Source organism: Anomaloglossus baeobatrachus, chromosome 2, assembly GCF_048569485.1.
Source record: "Anomaloglossus baeobatrachus isolate aAnoBae1 chromosome 2, aAnoBae1.hap1, whole genome shotgun sequence".
NCBI classification, from domain to species: Eukaryota; Metazoa; Chordata; class Amphibia; order Anura; family Aromobatidae; genus Anomaloglossus; species Anomaloglossus baeobatrachus.
The window spans coordinates 59902651-59921050 of NC_134354.1; positions in this window are offsets into that span (position 1 = coordinate 59902651).

Here is an 18400-nt window from a genome sequence, read left to right on the forward strand (position 1 = left end):
TGCACTAGTGGGACTATAGCAAAGTCCAATAGCCACGTATAGGATGCCACTAGGTACACTGAGTGTTTGCTAGTATAATGGCTTGGTTTTAATGAGTTGGAGTGTGCAATGCAGGCAGACGCGCTCTGCAAATGTCTTTGCACTAGTGGGACTATAGCAAAGTCCAATAGCCACGTATAGGATGCCACTAGGTACACTGAGTGTTTGCTAGTATAATGGCTTAGTTATCAGTTGGAGTGTGCAGAGGACAAGAGGGTACAGTGGCAGGATTGTGGTGCTCTGGGTAGAGGAATGGACGCCTGCCTTTCTATTCCCTCCTAATGGTGAAATGCAGGTAGGAAATCCCTGACCTGGGCTACACAGACGCTGTTGCTGTTTGCAGGACCTGTCACCTATGGCTCTCTGACCCTGCCGGTTGGAGCCCTTAAAAGGACTGCTATAAAGTGCTCTCCCTAAGCTGTCTAACGCTGTGTATGCAGCGCATACAGCTGTATCGGCTATAGGACTCAGGAAGACGGAGCTGCGACAGTGATGTCTGACACCAAAGACGCAGAAGGCAGATAATGGCGTCCGTGAAGAAAATGTCCGGTTTTATAATGCAGGGACATGTGACATGCAGATCCTATCACACATGCCGTTGCTTCTCTGGCTCAAAGTCCACTTAGCTGTGTGTGTGTCTGGGATTGGCTGACATGCTGGCCCGCCCCACAAGACGCGCGCGCTTAGGGAAGGAAGACAAGAAAAAAAAAAAAAAAAAATGGCGATCGCCATTATAGAAACAGCAGTGATCTGAAGGCGCTGTTCACGCACACTATACACTGAAATGTGATAATAGTTTGATTCACAGAGTGACTTACACTATTACAGCAGAAACCAAGCTATGATTTAGCTGTTTTTTGGCTGCTAGAACCGTTCTCGAACGTTTCTAGAACTACCGAGCTTTTGCAAAAAGCTCGAGTTCTAGTTCGATCTAGAACATGCCCCAAAATCACTCGAGCCGCGAACTGGAGAACCACGAACCACGAACCGCGCTCAACTCTACTACCGAGGAATGGGATACATGGTTTGTAATTGCACTTGCACTTTAATGAGGTTTTGGTGGAGGGTACATATCCAGTGGCAGAGCAAGGATTATTAGGGTCAGCCACCGAGAAACAGGGGCGCCGCACAAATTAGGGTGTCATTGCATACGTTGGTAGGTAGCATTGAGAGTAGGGCAAGGCCCATTTCTGTAATAACACTACTGAAATACCTATACCTGGACTTGTAAAGGCCAGCACCTATGTCTATCCCTGCTACTTCCTGCCTACAAGTTACCCTAGTGTAGACAGTACACACCACTTTGTGTTGATGGCCTGTTGTGTTTGCCTGGGATTTTATATACTGTATATATATATATATATATATATATATATATATATATATATATATATATATATATATTAAAGGTTTATTGTTTTTAGGGTTTTTTGTTATTTTTTTTGTTTTTATGTTGATAGCACTATTCCTTATCTATTACTGGTTTACTACTTGGAAACATGGGGTTGTCCCAGTAATTGACAACCCCTTAACTTTACAGATAATTATGAAAAGCGAATACAGCAATAAGAAATTGAAAAAATATATTGTACATAATGTACCCACAACCAAAAGTCTCAAAAGCACATAATACTGGACTTACATATAGTAAGAAAAAAATAATTTACCTGTCTGGTCTTCCAATGCTGTTTAACTGAGCACGTGACCATTTATTCCTAAATGTAGGTATTCTATTGAATGTTTTTATTATATTATACAATTGAATATAATTAAGGGAAATTAACTTCTACACAACACCTTGGTGTATGCTAATAAACCAGGACAATTCCGGTACTTATTCTCTGACACTAGTCAGGGTTCGTTCGCAGCAGTCATGCCCCCTGACTTTGGCTGACAGTCCATGCACTGCCGGCTACTTTTCTGTTTTTGGTCCACCCAAAATCTAAGTTTCCCTGTCACAGCTGTGCTAATACTACAAAGCTGTGCAGAGCTATAACAAAGAGATGTTGGGTAGAGAATAGAGTTGAGCGGACTGCCAATAATCCGGGTACGGAGGATCAACGCTGGGTTGAAAAAGAAGTCCGGATCCGATCCGGAATCCGGGCCCATATTTGTCAATAGGGAGGAGAGAGAGAGAGAAAAAAAAAATTCCGAATCCGGATCATGCACCCGGAATACCGCATCCGGGTCGGACTCGGATCTGCCGCTCAAACCACACGGATCCGGATTTTGCCGGTCCAGGTCCGCTCAACACTAGTAGAGAATAAACTGTGAAGGTAGGAGCATAACCCTGAAAAGTTTCCAAATGGCTCATTGGCTAGGTTTTAGTTTTGAGGACTTTATTGAAGACAATAGAGAAAACAGACCTGGTTCTACGGATGTATCTTGCTCTACCTTTCATGAAGCTTCTTTGTCATGATAAGTTTTTGCTATACATGTGTGTATCTATATATATAATTGCCTTATTCTGTCTGTCTGTCTGTCTGTCATGCTCCAAAATTGTGTCACCGTGACAGTGTCACCGTGACATGTCCTTACGGTGACACAAAGCTGATTGGCCGCTGGGCTCGCCATGGCCCCGCCCCCCCACACCGATTGGCCGCTCGCCCAGGCTGCGCCCCCACACGGATTGGCCAGCCGCTCGCCCAGCCTCCGCCCCCCCCACAGATTGGCCTCTCGCCCCGGCACCCTGCAGGCATTGGCAATTCGGCCACGCCACGCCCCGCCCCCCTCACGCAACGCACGTTAGCTCTGGCCCCGCCCACCTCCCCCTGCGCATTCCCCGAACTGACAGGGCTGTCACGGAGGTGAGTACTGTACTCCCCCCCCTCTCCCCCCCCCGCACATTCCCCGAACTGACACGGCTGTTAAGGGGGGTGAGTACTGTACTCCCCCCCCCCATCCCCCATCCCCCGCTCGCACGGGAGTGGTGTGGGCTCCCGTGCGAGCGGGGGACGGGATACGTTGGCATGGTTACAAGCGCATCGAGGTCCTGTAGCGGCGGAAGATCCACACGCACACACACACACACACACATCAGCTCACACTCACTCTCACACTCACTCTCACACACACCTCACACACACATCACATCGCATCCACACACTCACAGCATCCGGCGATATCCCTTGCTTCTCGGCCTCGATACTGTGCTGTTGTGACCTTCCAGGACCTGACGGAGGATCACATGGCCAGAAGCATGTGGTATCTCCGGATGTTGTGACTGTGAGCGCGTATGTGCGATATCGTCAGTGTCTGTGTGTGTGAGTGTATGCGATCGGGTGTGTGTGTGTCGGGATCGGGTGTGTGTGAGTGGATGCGATCGTGTGTGTGAGTGGATGCGATCGTGTGTGTGAGTGGATGCGATCGTGTGTGTGAGTGTCGGGATCGGGTGTGTGTGAGTGTATGCGATCGTGTGTGTGAGTGGATGCGATCGTGTGTGTGAGTGTCGCCAGAGGAGGGGACAGAGAGGGGCTGAGGCTGGGGACAGAGAGGGGCTGAGGCTGGGGACAGAGAGGGGCTGAGGCTGGGGACAGAGAGGGGATGATGCTGGGGACAGAAGGCTGATGCTGCGGGTAGAGAGGCTGATGCTGGTGCAGCATGGGGGATGGATTACAATGGGGGGTGCGCAGCATGGGGGATGGAGCACGTTTGGGAGTGCGCAGCATGGGGAATGGAGCACGTTTGGGAGTGCGCAGCATGGCGGATGGAGCACGTTTGGGAGTGCGCAGCATGGCGGATGGAGCACGTTTGGGAGTGCGCAGCATGGCGGATGGAGCACGTTTGGGAGTGCGCAGCATGGCGGATGGAGCACGTTTGGGAGTGCGCAGCATGGCGGATGGAGCACGTTTGGGAGTGCGCAGCATGGCGGATGGAGCACGTTTGGGAGTGCGCAGCATGGCGGATGGAGCACGTTTGGGAGTGCGCAGCATGGCGGATGGAGCACGTTTGGGAGTGCGCAGCATGGCGGATGGAGCACGTTTGGGAGTGCGCAGCATGGCGGATGGAGCACGTTTGGGAGTGCGCAGCATGGCGGATGGAGCACGTTTGGGAGTGCGCAGCATGGCGGATGGAGCACGTTTGGGAGTGCGAAGCATGGCGGATGGAGCACGTTTGGGAGTGCGCAGCCTGGCGGATGGAGCACGTTTGGGAGTGCGCAGCATGGCGGATGGTGCACGTTTGGGAGTGCGCAGCATGGCGGATGGTGCACGTTTGGGAGTGCGCAGCATGGCGGATGGAGCACGATGGGAAGTGCACAACACACCACACACACACACACACACTGGGAACCACAAACAACTGCCCTACACAGACACCTACACACACAGACAACGCTGCACACACACAACACCCAACACACAAACACCGCGGCACACACAAATATACGCACATACCGCACAACACACACATTGCACAAAACATACCTCCCCCCAAAACACACCACACACACACAAACCGCGCAACACACAACGCTACAGACACACAGCGCTCCACAAACAACGCAACACACATACAACACCGCTCTCACCCCCGTCACACCCAGACAACACCCAGAACATGTACAGCGCCTACACAAACACTTGGTAACTACACACAACATATATATATATAACAAAAATCATACATGAACTACACAATACGTAAATTCTAGAATACCCGATGCGTAGAATCGGGCCACCTTCTAGTATATATATAAATGTACATATATATATATATATATATATATATATATATATATATATATATATATGTACATTTATATATATACTAGAAGGTGGCCCGATACAGACTGGCCCGATACAGACTGTATATACATATGTCATCCAGTGGTTGTGATTTGAATTAATGCCTGTCGAGAGTCATGCAGGCATGAATTATAAAGCCTGAATAAGGGGTAGGCAAATGTATCATAAGCACTTGTTTACTCATCTTGAATTGTAGTGGGGTGCAAATATATTATGGATAAAAATCTCATTAAATTTTCTCTTTTATCTCCTCTATCTAAACCACTGGCTATAAAATATATAGTTTAATGAGTGCTTCCCTGATATATGTCTCACACAGAAATGCCCAATAAATAGTGACTGCTTCAAAAAATCTCACGCTGTCTACTTGGCATCTGATTGGCAAAATTAACCATATGTTGTAGATGGGAGATGCGACTCCGTAAGAAAAAACTCGAGTAGCAGTAGGAAGAATCAGTGATGCAGCAATTATGTGACATTTAATTCTTAGATTGTTATTATACAGCATTAGCTTCACATTTTTCCTATTTTTTTCAAGTTATCTCCTTTAAAGCCTATATGTTAAAGGACTATTGCCACATTATTTTTGCAGAGCAAAGTGAATGCATACTTATTGTTAAGCCCCAAATACATTATTTTTGTTCTACCTTTGTGTCTTTTTTCATCCTTTACCTTCCCCAATAATTGAATGGGTAGTCATATCGTTATTTGCCAAAACTACATTTCCCATGAGCATTTGCTTCTCCTCAGTGCTGCAGACCCCCCTTCCCCTTTATTATGGGCTCTTGACAAAACTCTCTTATCTGAGTTATCATTAAGTTAATCTAAAGGCCTCTTTACACACTGAGACTTTCTAGCGATCCCACCAGTGATCCCAACCTGGCCGGGATCGCTACAAAGTCTCTGGTGAGCTGTCAAACAGGCAGACCTGGCCAACGACGCAACAGCGATCCAGACCTGCAGAACGACCTAGCTAGTCATTGGGGACGTTGTCACACATTCGTGAAAACCGTGAAAACCACCGTGAAAACTGTCGGCAGACAGCAGACAGAGTAGCGCGATGAGAATGAACTCGGGTGAACTTCACCCGACTTCATTGTCATGCCGCGGCTCTGTCTGTGTGCCGTGTACTGATTAGCGGTCACCTGTGAAGGATTCACCGGTGACCGCTAATCCCCCAAGTGACTGAAGTGTCCCCCCCTCTCTCATACTCACCGATCCCCGATCACCGGCGCTGCACGGCATTCACACTGCTCCGGCGGCTTTTTCTAATTTGAAAAAGCCGGCCGCTCATTAAACAATCTCGTATTCCCCGCTTTCCCGCCCACCGGCGCCTATGATTGGTTACAGTGAGACACGCCCCCACGCTGAGTGACAGGTGTCTCACTGCACCCAATCACACTAGCCGGTGGGCGTGTCTCTATGGAGTGACACGCTCAGCTGATCACGCTACTCACCGCCGCTCCGGTCAGCGGTCAGCTCCACGCAGCAACTGAGGTTAGTATCGGCTGAGTTGTCACTGAGGTTACTCGCGGCCACCGCTGCATCCACCGCTAGATCCAGGTAACCTCAGTGACAGCTCAGCCGATCACGCGGCTCTCTTCATTTGCTGCGTGGAGGTGACAGGAGCGGCGATTTCTTCTGCTGCTCTGGTCACCTTCATGCAGCAGAGCTGGAAGCGACGCTGGATCATCCTGGATTCCGCCGGACATGGAGGGCTTTTTGGGGCTGATTAAAGTGGTGAACCAGGGAATGTGTTTGTGTTTTTTATTTCTAATAAAGGATTTTTCAGTTGTGTGTGTTTATTTACTGTAATTTACAGATTAATCATGGAAGGTATCTCGGGGAGACGCCTGACATGATTAATCTAGGACTTATTGGCAGCTATGGGCTGCCAATAACTCCTTATTACCCCGATTTGCCAACGCACCAGGGCAAATCGGGAAGAGCCGGGTACTGTCCCAGAACAGTCACATCTAATGTATGCGGCCATTCTGGGAGGCTGCTGACTGATATTGTTAGGCTTGGGGGCTCACCATAACGTGGAGCTCCCCATCCTGAGAATACCAGCCTTCAGCTGTATGGCTTTATCTGGCTGGTATTAAATTTGGGGGGAACCGCACGCCATTTTAATTATTTATTTATTTATTTCTATACTCCATAGTGACACGCCCACCGGCTGCTGTGATTGGGTGCAGTGAGACACCTGTCACTCAGCATGGGGGCGTGTCTCACTGCAACCAATCATAGGCGCTAGTGGGCGGGGAAAGCAGGGAATACGAGATTGTTTAATGAGCGGCCGGCTTTTTCAAATTAGAAAAAGCCGCCGGAGCAGTGTGAATGCCGTGCAGCGCCAGTGAATGCCGTGCAGCGCCGGAGATCGGGGATCCGTGAGTATGAGAGAGGGGGGGACACTTCAGTCACTCGGGGGATTAGCGGTCACCGGTGAATCCCTCACAGGTGATCGCTAATCCGTACATGGCACACAGACAGAGCCGCGGCATGACAATGAAGTCGGGTGAAGTTCACCCGAGTTCATTCTCATCGCGCTACTCTGTCTGCCGACAGTTTTCACAGTGGTTTTCACGGTTTTCATGGATGTGTGTTTTAGGCTAGCGCCACACATCCGTGCTGCCGGCACGTGTTTGTCATTTTTTACACGTACCGGCGGCACGGAGACACGTTAACCAATGCTACCCTATTGTAGCAGGCACACACACGTAAAACCACACGGAACGTGTGTCCGTGTGCGTTTGTACGTGTGTGCGCTTTTCAAAGTGCTGACATGTCAGTGTTTTCTCCGGCAGCACGGGTGTCACACGGCCCGCACCCGTACCACACGGGTGTAGTGTGGATGCGGTCCCGTGTGACACGTGCCGGAGAAAACACACATGTCAGTGAAAAAAACAAAAAACATTAACTCACCTTCTCCAGCCCTCCTGTCTCTGCCGCTGCTGCCTCTTGCTGCCGACCGCCGCTCATTATTCTCATTGAATATTCACTTCACTGCCTGGCAGCAGCAGCAGCGGGGAGACGGGAGGGCTGGAGACCGAGGATCAGCACCACGGACAGCAGCGCGGACATCAGGAAGGACCAGGTGAGTATGATAATTACCGGTTCTACGTGTGCTATCGCGGATAGCACACGTAGAACACACGTGTCACGCACATACCAGAGACACGTACTTACCTGCACGCAACACGCAGGGAAAATACGTGTCTCTCGGCACGTGCGTGAATTTCACGTGAGTGTTGGAGAAGCCTTAAGCAGCTTTTTGAAAGGGAAGTCGCTAACGAAGTCGCAGTAAAGTCCCCTTTACACACTGAGGCTTTGCTGCACAGCGGGAAACAAAGGACCAAAGAATGGTCCTGAACGATTTGTAGCGATCAGCAACTTCACAGCGGGGGCCAGGTCGCTGATGTGTTTCACACACTGCAAGGTCGCTATAACGTCACAAAACCGGTGACGTTACAGCGATGTCATTTGCGATGTTGCAGTGTGTAAAGCCACCTTAAGTGTAGACTCCTTCTGTAAACTCTCTATTCCTGTACATTGCATGATCAGTTTTTCTATTGACAAACAGATCAGTACAGCCGCCTGAATAGTTTTACATAATTGTTAGCTGGTTTAGAGCAGAGCTTTATTCTTCTGCACTTCTCAATAGAGCTTTTAATTACTAGACAGTGCAAGGTTGTTTGTGTTGTCAGCTTTCGACAGATCCTTGATGTGAAACTGCAAATGCTGCTTGCTGTCTGTGGCTGAGTATAATCTATTTTATGCATCATCTGAGCAACATTTTGAGTTTCACATTACTGTTCTGTCAATAGCAGATCATTGCACTGGCTGCCCATATATCATAGTATCCAATTCAAAGTGTTTGTTCTCACCCACAAAGCTCTCCACAGTGCGGTAGTTTCCTACATCTCCTCCCTCATTTCTGTCTATCACCCTACCCATCCTCTATGCTCCGCAAATGAGTTTCGACTAACATCCATACTAATCCGAACCTCCCACTCCCGGCTTCAAGACTTCTCCTGAGCTGCACCAATCCTCTGGAATTATCTCCTCAAAGAAACTAGGACGAACCACAACTTACTCAGCTTCAGATGCTCCCTAAAAACACGTTTTTAGGGTTGACTATCACACTCCCTAATCGAATTCAATTCACATAGTTCCACCACGACTTTTCAGAACATAACTCTCTCACACTCCACCGCACCCAAAAGCATCACAAAGATTAGCTGGTGACTGGTTCAGGCAGCCTTTATCTATCCCCCATTTTTTTTTAGACAGCTGGACCATCATTGTAAACAAGCATCTATACCTTGTCATCCCCACCTCACCCCATTGTAGATTGTAAGCTCTTATGAACAGGGTTGTCTTTATTTTTGCCCTAATTATTGTATTTTCTATACCTGTTACTTGCTTGTATATGGACCTCCGAATTGTAAAGCACTGCGGAATATGTTGGCGCTATAGACATAAAGCTTATTATAGTAGGCAGCAAACAACTCAAGTCCTCTCAGCACCATCCTGCAATATACAACTCCTTTCACCCCATATAAATATCCCTATTCTGCAGCTCACCTTTCCCTTCAGCCATTCTGCAGTACAAATCTCATGCAGTCCATCTATACACAGCCGCATCTTGCAGTATATCTCCCCTCTCAGACCCTCTGTAGACAGCCACATCCTCTAGTAAATAATTTCTCTCAGCCCCATTTTACTGCCCCTCCTGACAGTATATGGATCCCATCAGCCTCCTTTACTCACGGCCTTACCCTGCAGTGGATCACTACTCCTAGTTTCCAGCACACACAAGCACCGCTGCTTCTTGATAAGCTCATTGGACTATATTGAAGGATGTTCCGCCACTTCCTGTGACAACGTCCCTCTCATGAGCAGTTCAGTTCCAGACACTTCCTGAAGCACAGCAATGCTGGTAAGAAACAGAATCTGCATTGCACATAAAGAGCCAGGAGGGGCATCATTTGGGGGTAATATATGCAAAATTGGGCAGATTAACCCCTTCACCATAGGTCGATTATCCAGTTTTTATTTTTCCTCCCCTTTTTCCATGAGCAGTAATGTTTTTATTGTTCCCTCAATAAAGCTGAATAAGGCTTGTTTGTTCCATCATTCAGCTTTATTGACAGAAAAATGAAAACGTCATGGCTCATGGAAAAAGGGAAAGAAAAATCAAAACAAAAAAATGGAAAATCAGGCTTTGGAATGATTTCACTCATTATACTATAGAGTGTACTGGAAAATAGAAAAAAAAATCCAAGTGATTTGAAATTGTCAAAAAAATTGTAATTATCTTTTTCTTTGTTTGTGCTTTTTTTATTCATCATGTGCTTCTGGCAGAATGTCCTATGGACAGATGAGAAGAAAATGGAACTTTTTGGCAAGGCACATCAGCTCTATGTTCACAGATGGAAAAATGAAGCATATCAAGAAAAGAACACTGTCCCTGCTGTTAAACATGGAGGAGGCTCTGTTATGTTCTGGGGCTGCTTTTCTGAATCTGGCACAGGGTGTCTTGAATTTGTGCAGGGTACAATAAAATCTCTAGACTATTCTACAGAGAAATGTGCTGCCCAGTGTCAGAAAGTTTGGTCTTAGTAGCAGGTCATGGGTCTTGCAACAGGATAATGACCCAAAAAAAGTGCATTTTTCTTTTCCTTTGTGTGTTTTTTTTTTATTTATCATGTACACTATATGATAAAATTGACTTGGCGATCTGATTTTCTAGGTAAGTACAAGTATATAAATACCAAACATGTATAGACTTTTTTATTTAAGTGGGGAAAAAAATAGGACATTTTTAAAGTAAAAAAAAGTGTTGCTTGTGCCACCATATTCCGTGATCTGTAATGTTTTCATTTTCAGGATCTGAAGCTGTGTGGATATATATATTTTTACACCCTGAGCTGATATTTTTACTGATATTTTTGGCTAGATGCAATGTTTTGCATATTATTGCAGTGCTGCAGAGACCAAAAATCCATAATTCTGGCATCTTGATTTTTTTTCTTTACGATGTTAACTGATCGTATACATTTATTTTACATTTTGACAGATCGGAAATTTCTCACTGCAGAGATACCCAACATTTGTCTTTCTTTTTAATTCTGAATAATGGGTCCATGCTGGAAACAATAATTTTTAACAATGACTGACATATGTATGTGTGCTGAATGCTAGAGTCATCCTTGAGGAAAGAAGCGGTAGCTTCCGAAATGCGCTCAATTTATTGTGAATACATACTGTATGTCTTCGCAGTAGCAAGGTGAACCTATCAGGTGCCGAAGCACGAATGATGGTAACGGCAGCTAAGGAGATCAGGAGAAGCATCGCTTTTTATGGATCCCAAGTAAGCTGACCACATAGCCTTGTTACCCTGCACATCTACATCTACACACGTGGTCAAAATTATTGGTACCCCTCGTTTAATGAAAGAAAAACCCACAATGGTCATAGAAATAACTTGAATCTAACAAAAGTAATAATAAATAAAAAATCTATGAAAATGAACAAATGACAGTCAGACATTGCTGCTTTTCTGCTTCCAGAGAATTAAAAAAAAAAATAAAACTCATGAAATCAGCCTGGATAGAAATGATTGCCCCCTCCTTCTCCTCCTCCTCCTCCTTTTCCTCTTCCTCCTCCTCCTTCTCCTCCTCCACCTCTTCCTCCTCTTCCTCCTCCTCCTTCTCCTCCTCCTCCTCCTCCCCCTCCTCCTCCTTTTCCTCTTCCTCCTCCTCCTCCCCCCTCCTACTCCTCCTCATTTTCCTCTTACTCCTCCTCCTTCTCCTCCTCCTCCCCCTCCTCCTCCTCTTTCTCCTCCTCCTCGTCCTCCACCTCCTCCTCCCCTTCCTCCTCCTCCCCCTTCTCCTCCTCCTCCTCCCCCTCCTCTTCCTTTTCCTCTTCCTCCTCCTCCCCCTCCTACTCCTCCTCCTTCCCCTCCTTCTCCTCTTCCTCCTCCTCTTCCTCCTCCTCCCCCTCCTCCTTTTCCTCCTTCTCCTCCTCCTCCTCCTTCTCCTCCTCCTCCTCTTCCTCCTCCTCCTCCTTCTCTCCCTTAACTTAATATTTGGTTGCACAACCTTTTGAGGCAATCGCTGCAATCAAACCATTCCTGTAACTGTCAATGAGACATCTGCACCTCTTGACAGGTATTTTGGCCACTCCTCAAGACCAAACTGCAAGCTGAACCACAAAAATATCAAGTAGTAGCGCTAACTACCACTGGGACTTATCATATCACTAAAAAAAGATACTTTTTTCTATTTTATGAAGGTGGACATTTGAAAAAGGAATTGACTATAATTTATCCTCTGTGGATAGGATTGTTGTGAACTGAAATTATAGGTTAGCCACGGCCGGGGCTTTGTTTTTGTACAATCCACAAGATCTATTGTTCCAAATGAATTATTAACCCTGGAATAGTATTTAATAATAATTCCATTTACCTTGTAATTTTATTAATGAATTGTAGTTTTCCATGTGGCTGTAAAAGATAAAAATTACACATATTATATGAAATATATTATAAGTAATGCTCTTGTGACTAGTCCCATTGCTCATTAGCAAATAATAAACCATCTTTAGAAATACTTTTTGTAAAGATCTCTTTATCTATGCTAGTGTATACAAGGACAGTTAGGTAGGGAGTAGCAATATACACCCAGAACTGCTTGTGGTTTTGGGTGCATATTGCATTTGAGAGGTTCCTTTTAAACAAATTCAAGTAAAATTCTAGTGTAGACATCAGTTTTAGATTTTTTTTCGTAATTCTTTTATTTTTAATGGGGCAAAAGGGGGTGATATGAAATTTTGTATTTTTGTACCTTTTTTAAAAGTTTTTTTAAAAACGTTTTACCGTATTTAATAATCCCCTTAGGGAGTTAAAGCTTTAATTGTATGATTGCTTGTGCTCTGCAGAGTAGTGCATCAGCATCATCATCAGCAATGCTTTGTACTGCAGAAATCATGGTCTCCATTGAATGTTGCTCACAGCCCGTGTTCATAGCAGGATCGTAATGAAAGATGCAGGGGTCATCAGCTGACCCTTGACTGTCATGTTAACCCCACAATCACGTCAATTGGAGTGGTGAATAACACATCCTCCATGCGGGCACGTGTTAAATCAAGCTGTCAGTGATTGATGTAGCACCTCTGAGACTGGTTGCTACAGGGTATTGTATTTTATATCTTTCTATATATTTTATAATGTCCGTTCATCCTGGGCAGGAGGAGGTTAAAGTCTGGTAAGTTTCATTTTCTGCTTCACACAGCCACACACACACAGACAGAGGGAACCTTCCTTAGGTGGGGGCATGTGCAGGAGTGACTTACAAAACAGACAGTTTAGTTTCAGTTTACTTCAGAACACTTGGGAATTCAGAAAGAGTGGACGCCAATGACCAGCTCCCTGAGGGAGGTCTCTCTCTCTCTCTCTCTCTCTCTCTCTCAGAGAGGCAGAGCAGAGGAACTACAAGTTCCAGACCAGTTCATACACCCTTTCCTTACCTGGGGCCAGACGAATGGATGGCTGAGAGGGACCCTAAGCTAAGAGAGCTGCCAGTTAGGAGGTTCCTGATCCATTAGCTGGTAGAGACTTGGAATGGTTGAGGTGGCCAGCTGGGAAGGAATTGAGAGCCTGGAACCGGTAGTCATGTGGCATGGAGGAGAAGAGGGTTACAGAGGGGAGGATTTTGTTGCCCCCTTGAGGTGGTAGAGTAGCGGGTCACAAGAGCTCCAGAGACCAGGAGGAAACCACCACACGAGAGCACAGGAGGAGAAAGACAACAGGCTGCCCTACCAGATTTTGACCTCTGTCCTGCCTGCGAACGACCGGAGTCAGCACAGTAAAGACCAGCATCCTGGGTGCGACACCAAGACTTGAGAGTAAATAAACTTGAAACCCGCAACCCAGTGACTCTGACTTTGTTTGTCATCGCATTGTGATCCAGTGATTCCCAGTCCCCCGTTCTCCCTCCCAGGGACCGCTCCACCCGTGGGGAACGATATCATCCTTGCTGCACCCCAACATCTTTCCCGGTGAGGTACCCTGCAGCGGCGGCCTTATCCATGGCCACACACTACAGGTGGCGTAGTCGACATCATCCGTTCCATTCCTGGAGAGGGAAAGGTCGGAGGAGGGGTCCGCAGTGGAGGAGGCCGGGGCCCCAGTCACCACTGTAACCGGTGACGTCCTCACCAGGAACAATCCTTGCTAGCCCCATTTTACTGTGCACCATGGAGCCATGGAAACGGGTCAGGCCATGACTTCTACAAACCACTGGTCCAGCGACGGGTATACAAGGTATGGACTTAAGCTCCTATCTTCCACTCCGTGGGGTGTCACATTGACAACAGGATTTAACTGCCTAAGGTCTGTTTCCCATGTCAGTGATTCTGGTACATATATGACAGGTTTTATATATACCAGAATCACGGACATACGCAGACCCATTATAATCAATGGGTCTGCGCACACATCAGGGATTTTTCACTGACCGTGTCTCCGTGTGGCGTACATGCGTGTCCATCATCTCCGCATGGAGACATGTCTAATTTTTTTGGCATCACTAATGTCTCACAGACCACACTATGGTGTGATCCATGAAACACGTACCAGAAAAACACATACATTGAAAATAAAAAGCTTTTTAATCTCACTCATCTCCATCGATGCTTTCTCCGGTCACGGATCGTGAATCACGGATAGCACGTGGAGAACACGCATTTGCCATGAATCATGGCACACGGAGAGACATATGCATTTTTAACACATCAGTGAAAAACATTTGTGTTTTTTACTGCAGGCCTAACAGCCACAGGCCGATCTCCGGTCCACCCACAGCTGTTAAAGGCACATGATGGCTGAATAAATAAGCTGTCTTGTGTCAGGAAAGACACAACTTTTAATTCACATATAAGTTAAAAATCATGGAGGGTTTAAAAATTCAGACCTCAGTTGGTCCGAACGCGCTCGCCATGCATGTGGCGTGACATTACTTGATTAAGCCTCGAGCATGTGAGTCATTTACTAGAGTTATATTTCTAGTGTACGGATCACTGCAGCTCATCATGAATTGGACAAGCTATGGTATTCTACCCACGCCATGCCCCCACCCCACCCCAGCTCTGTCTATTTTGTCGGAACTTGGAGAATCTAGCAGGAAACCGCCAAAAGTCTCAAAATTAACTCAGTCGCACCTAAATTTTGAGACGTTTTAAAGTTTTTTAAGCCAGAATTAAAACTTTGATGAATCTGGCCAATATTCTCTATACCCAATAACCAATTGTTTTTTTATCATAGATAACATAACAGAGTGATTAATGATATAGTCTTTTTTTCTATGTGCAATACCAACAAACTGTGCTCTCTAGAGGAAAACACACAAAAGTCAATTTCCATGGTCATCTCTACTAAAATACACAAAAATTGCATTCTTTATTTTTTCAGTTCACATCTTCTAGAGGGAATAAGATGTTGTTTCTCACATTGATGAAATGAGCTCAAAGTAATATGTGATAAAAACATACAACATTCAGATCAAACTCCTAAATCAAAACTTTGCTTCTTCTACAGATTAATAGTCTGAAGATACTATCATGTCTGAATTTATTGCATGCAAGTTATATGAAACAGGAAATTAAAGCACCAAAAATGAATTATAGCAGTAATTATAAAACGTGATGAACGCATCTATAACACACACCGACACGCATCGACATACCAATGCTATAAATTGTATAAAATGTTCTCCCACCTCTACAATGGTTCCAGGATAATGGCAACAAAAGTTTTAGAAAGAAAGGAACTTTTGATCTGTCAATCAACTTCTTTATCAACCTTTTATCATAATCGCTGTATTTGGAAGGGACCTTTAAGACGAAGCTAAAAATGTGTAATTTGCATGTAATTAGAACTTCTCCAGTTCAATGACTCACAAACATGTAATTATAGGTATGAAATGACAGCAATAAAAAAGTACAAGCAAATGTTGAAAGTAGAATTAGAATGTGCTGCCCTGTTTCATAAAGAATCTATTTTGATTCTTATTCTGAGGCTTGTTATTAATATGATTGACAGTGACAGGCGGGAGCTTAGGACACTGACACTCAAAGGATACAATATATGCAATAAGTAAGGTTTATTCTTTATTTTATTGGCCATTGGACAGATAACAGAAAGATCTAAATTTTGGCTATTTACAAAATACTTAGCATGGAATCTAAAATTCAGATTACATAAATCATATGTGACCAGTAGTGATAAGTGAGGACTACCATGCTCAGGTTGTCAGTACTCGTAGCAAACAGTTGGCTGCTCAGATGAGCGGGACTCGAGTTACCGAATATAATGGAAGTGAATGGGGGATTCCAGCATTTTTCCAGGAAGTCCCCATTCACTTCCATTATACCTGATGCACGAGTCACGCCCATCTAAGAATCTAAGGGGTTCTTTTCACATTGCGACATCGTAAGCCGATGCTGCTATGCCGAGCACGATAGTCCTCGCCCCCGTCGCAGCTGCGATATCATTGTGATAGCTGCTATAACGAACATTATCGCTACGGCAGCTTCACATGCACTCACCTGTCATGCGACGTCGCTCTGGCCGGCGACCCGCCTCCTTATTAAGGGGGCGGGTCGTGCGGCGTCACTGCGACGTCACACGGCAGGCAGCCAATAGGAGCAGAGGGGCAGAGAAGCCCACCTTCTTCCTTCCGCATAGCTGACGGGAGCGGCGGTGACCCAGGTAGGAGATGTTCCTCACTCCTGCGACTTCACACACAGCGATGTGTGCTGCCGCAGGAGCGAGGAAGAACATCGGACCGTCACGTCAGCATAATTATGGAATTCAACGACGCTACACCGATGATACGATTACGACGTTTTTGCGCTTGTTAATCGTATCATCTAGGATTTACACACTACGATGTCGAGAGCAACGCAGGAAGTGCGTCACTTTCGACATGACCCCACCGACATCGCACCTGCGATGTCGTAGTGTGCAAAGTACCCCTAACTGATCTTAAAAGGAAATCTGTCACCAGCTTGGAGGCCTATAAGCTGCGGCTACCACCAGTGGGCTCTTATATACAGCATTTTAACATGATGTGTATAAGAAAGAGCCCAGGCCGCTGTGTAGAATGTAAAAATCACTTTATAATGCTTACCTTAACAGTTGCTGCAGTGGAGTTGGGTCATGTGGGTGTCTTCATTCTCCGGTGCTGCTGCCTCCTCTTTCGGCCATCTTTGCCATCCTTCTTCTGAAGCCGGGGTGCATGATGCATCCTACGTCATCCACACTTGCTGGCAGTGAGCTCGTTCGCAGGCGCACTTTCATCTGCTCTGAGCAGGGCAGATTAAAGTATTGTAGTGCACATGGGCGGGACCAGCGAGTGTGTATGATGTAGGACGCATCATGCACTCCGGCTTCAGAAGGAGGACAAAGATGGCCAAAAGAGAAGGCGCCCATATGGCCCAACTCCACCGCAGCAACCATTTAGGTGAGTGTTATAAAGTGATTTTTACGTTCTACACAGCGGCCTGTGCTCTTATATACAGCATTCTAACATGCTGTATATAAGAGACCACTTGTGGTGGCCGCAGCTTATAGGCCCCAAATCTGCTGACAGGTTCCCTTTCATGAGTATCAATCACCTGAGTATGTTAGTCCTTGCTCATCAATTGTGAGAATTTATAAAAGGTAACCAGTTGATATGCTTGCTATCAGGAAAATTAATAAAAGATGCCCAATACAATAAATCAGGAACAAAGAATTAAAAAATAAGATTTTTAGCCAATAAGGTAAAATAAACTAAGAGGATGTTGTCTTTTAATTAAATCTTCTCCTTTCCCTTCCTGGCCGCAGTTTGCAATATAAAAACACCCTTTCCATATTGTCCGCGGCTAGGAGGCTGATACCAAGGTTGTCTTCGTCGCATGCTCAACTGGTTTGGAAATTAGCAACATATTCAGGATGAAAGATTGTGTTGTCTTGAATTGGGGCCGGACGAGACTCTTCTTCTTTCTTTCTTTTTTTTTCTCCCTTTATCTCTCTATCTTCTCCCTTCCGTTTTTCTTTTCTTCCCTTTTTTTTTCTTTTGCTTTTTCTATTCTAGAGCCTTCACTGATTGGCTGCCTTGCTGTTAAAGCACCACTCCAGTTATTTGGCACAGCTGGAATGGTGCTTTAAGTTTAAGTCCCCTGACTTGTGTGTTATGCTAATCTTCCGCCATCTTCATTTTTTTCCAACATAACTCCAGCCGGTCTCTTGTGATTTTTGACCTACCAGAAGCTCTAGTATTTGCTAGATTGTGACGGAGGCCACAGCTCAATGCAGCCCTATGAGAACCTTGTTCTGGCCTCGTTTTGGCTTTCATAGAGATGCATTAGAAGCTTGTGAACTAACTGTCAGACGTTACAGTCACATGAAGGCAAAACAGGTCGGAGTGGCGTCTGTAAACAGTGAAGCCGTTAAAAGGTGAGTGGAAGACTGGAGGCAGGGGGCTTACATTTAAAGAGCCACTCCAACCTGAAAAAAAAACAACAAAAAACCCCATTGGATTGGTGCTTTAATGTGACATTAGAACCAC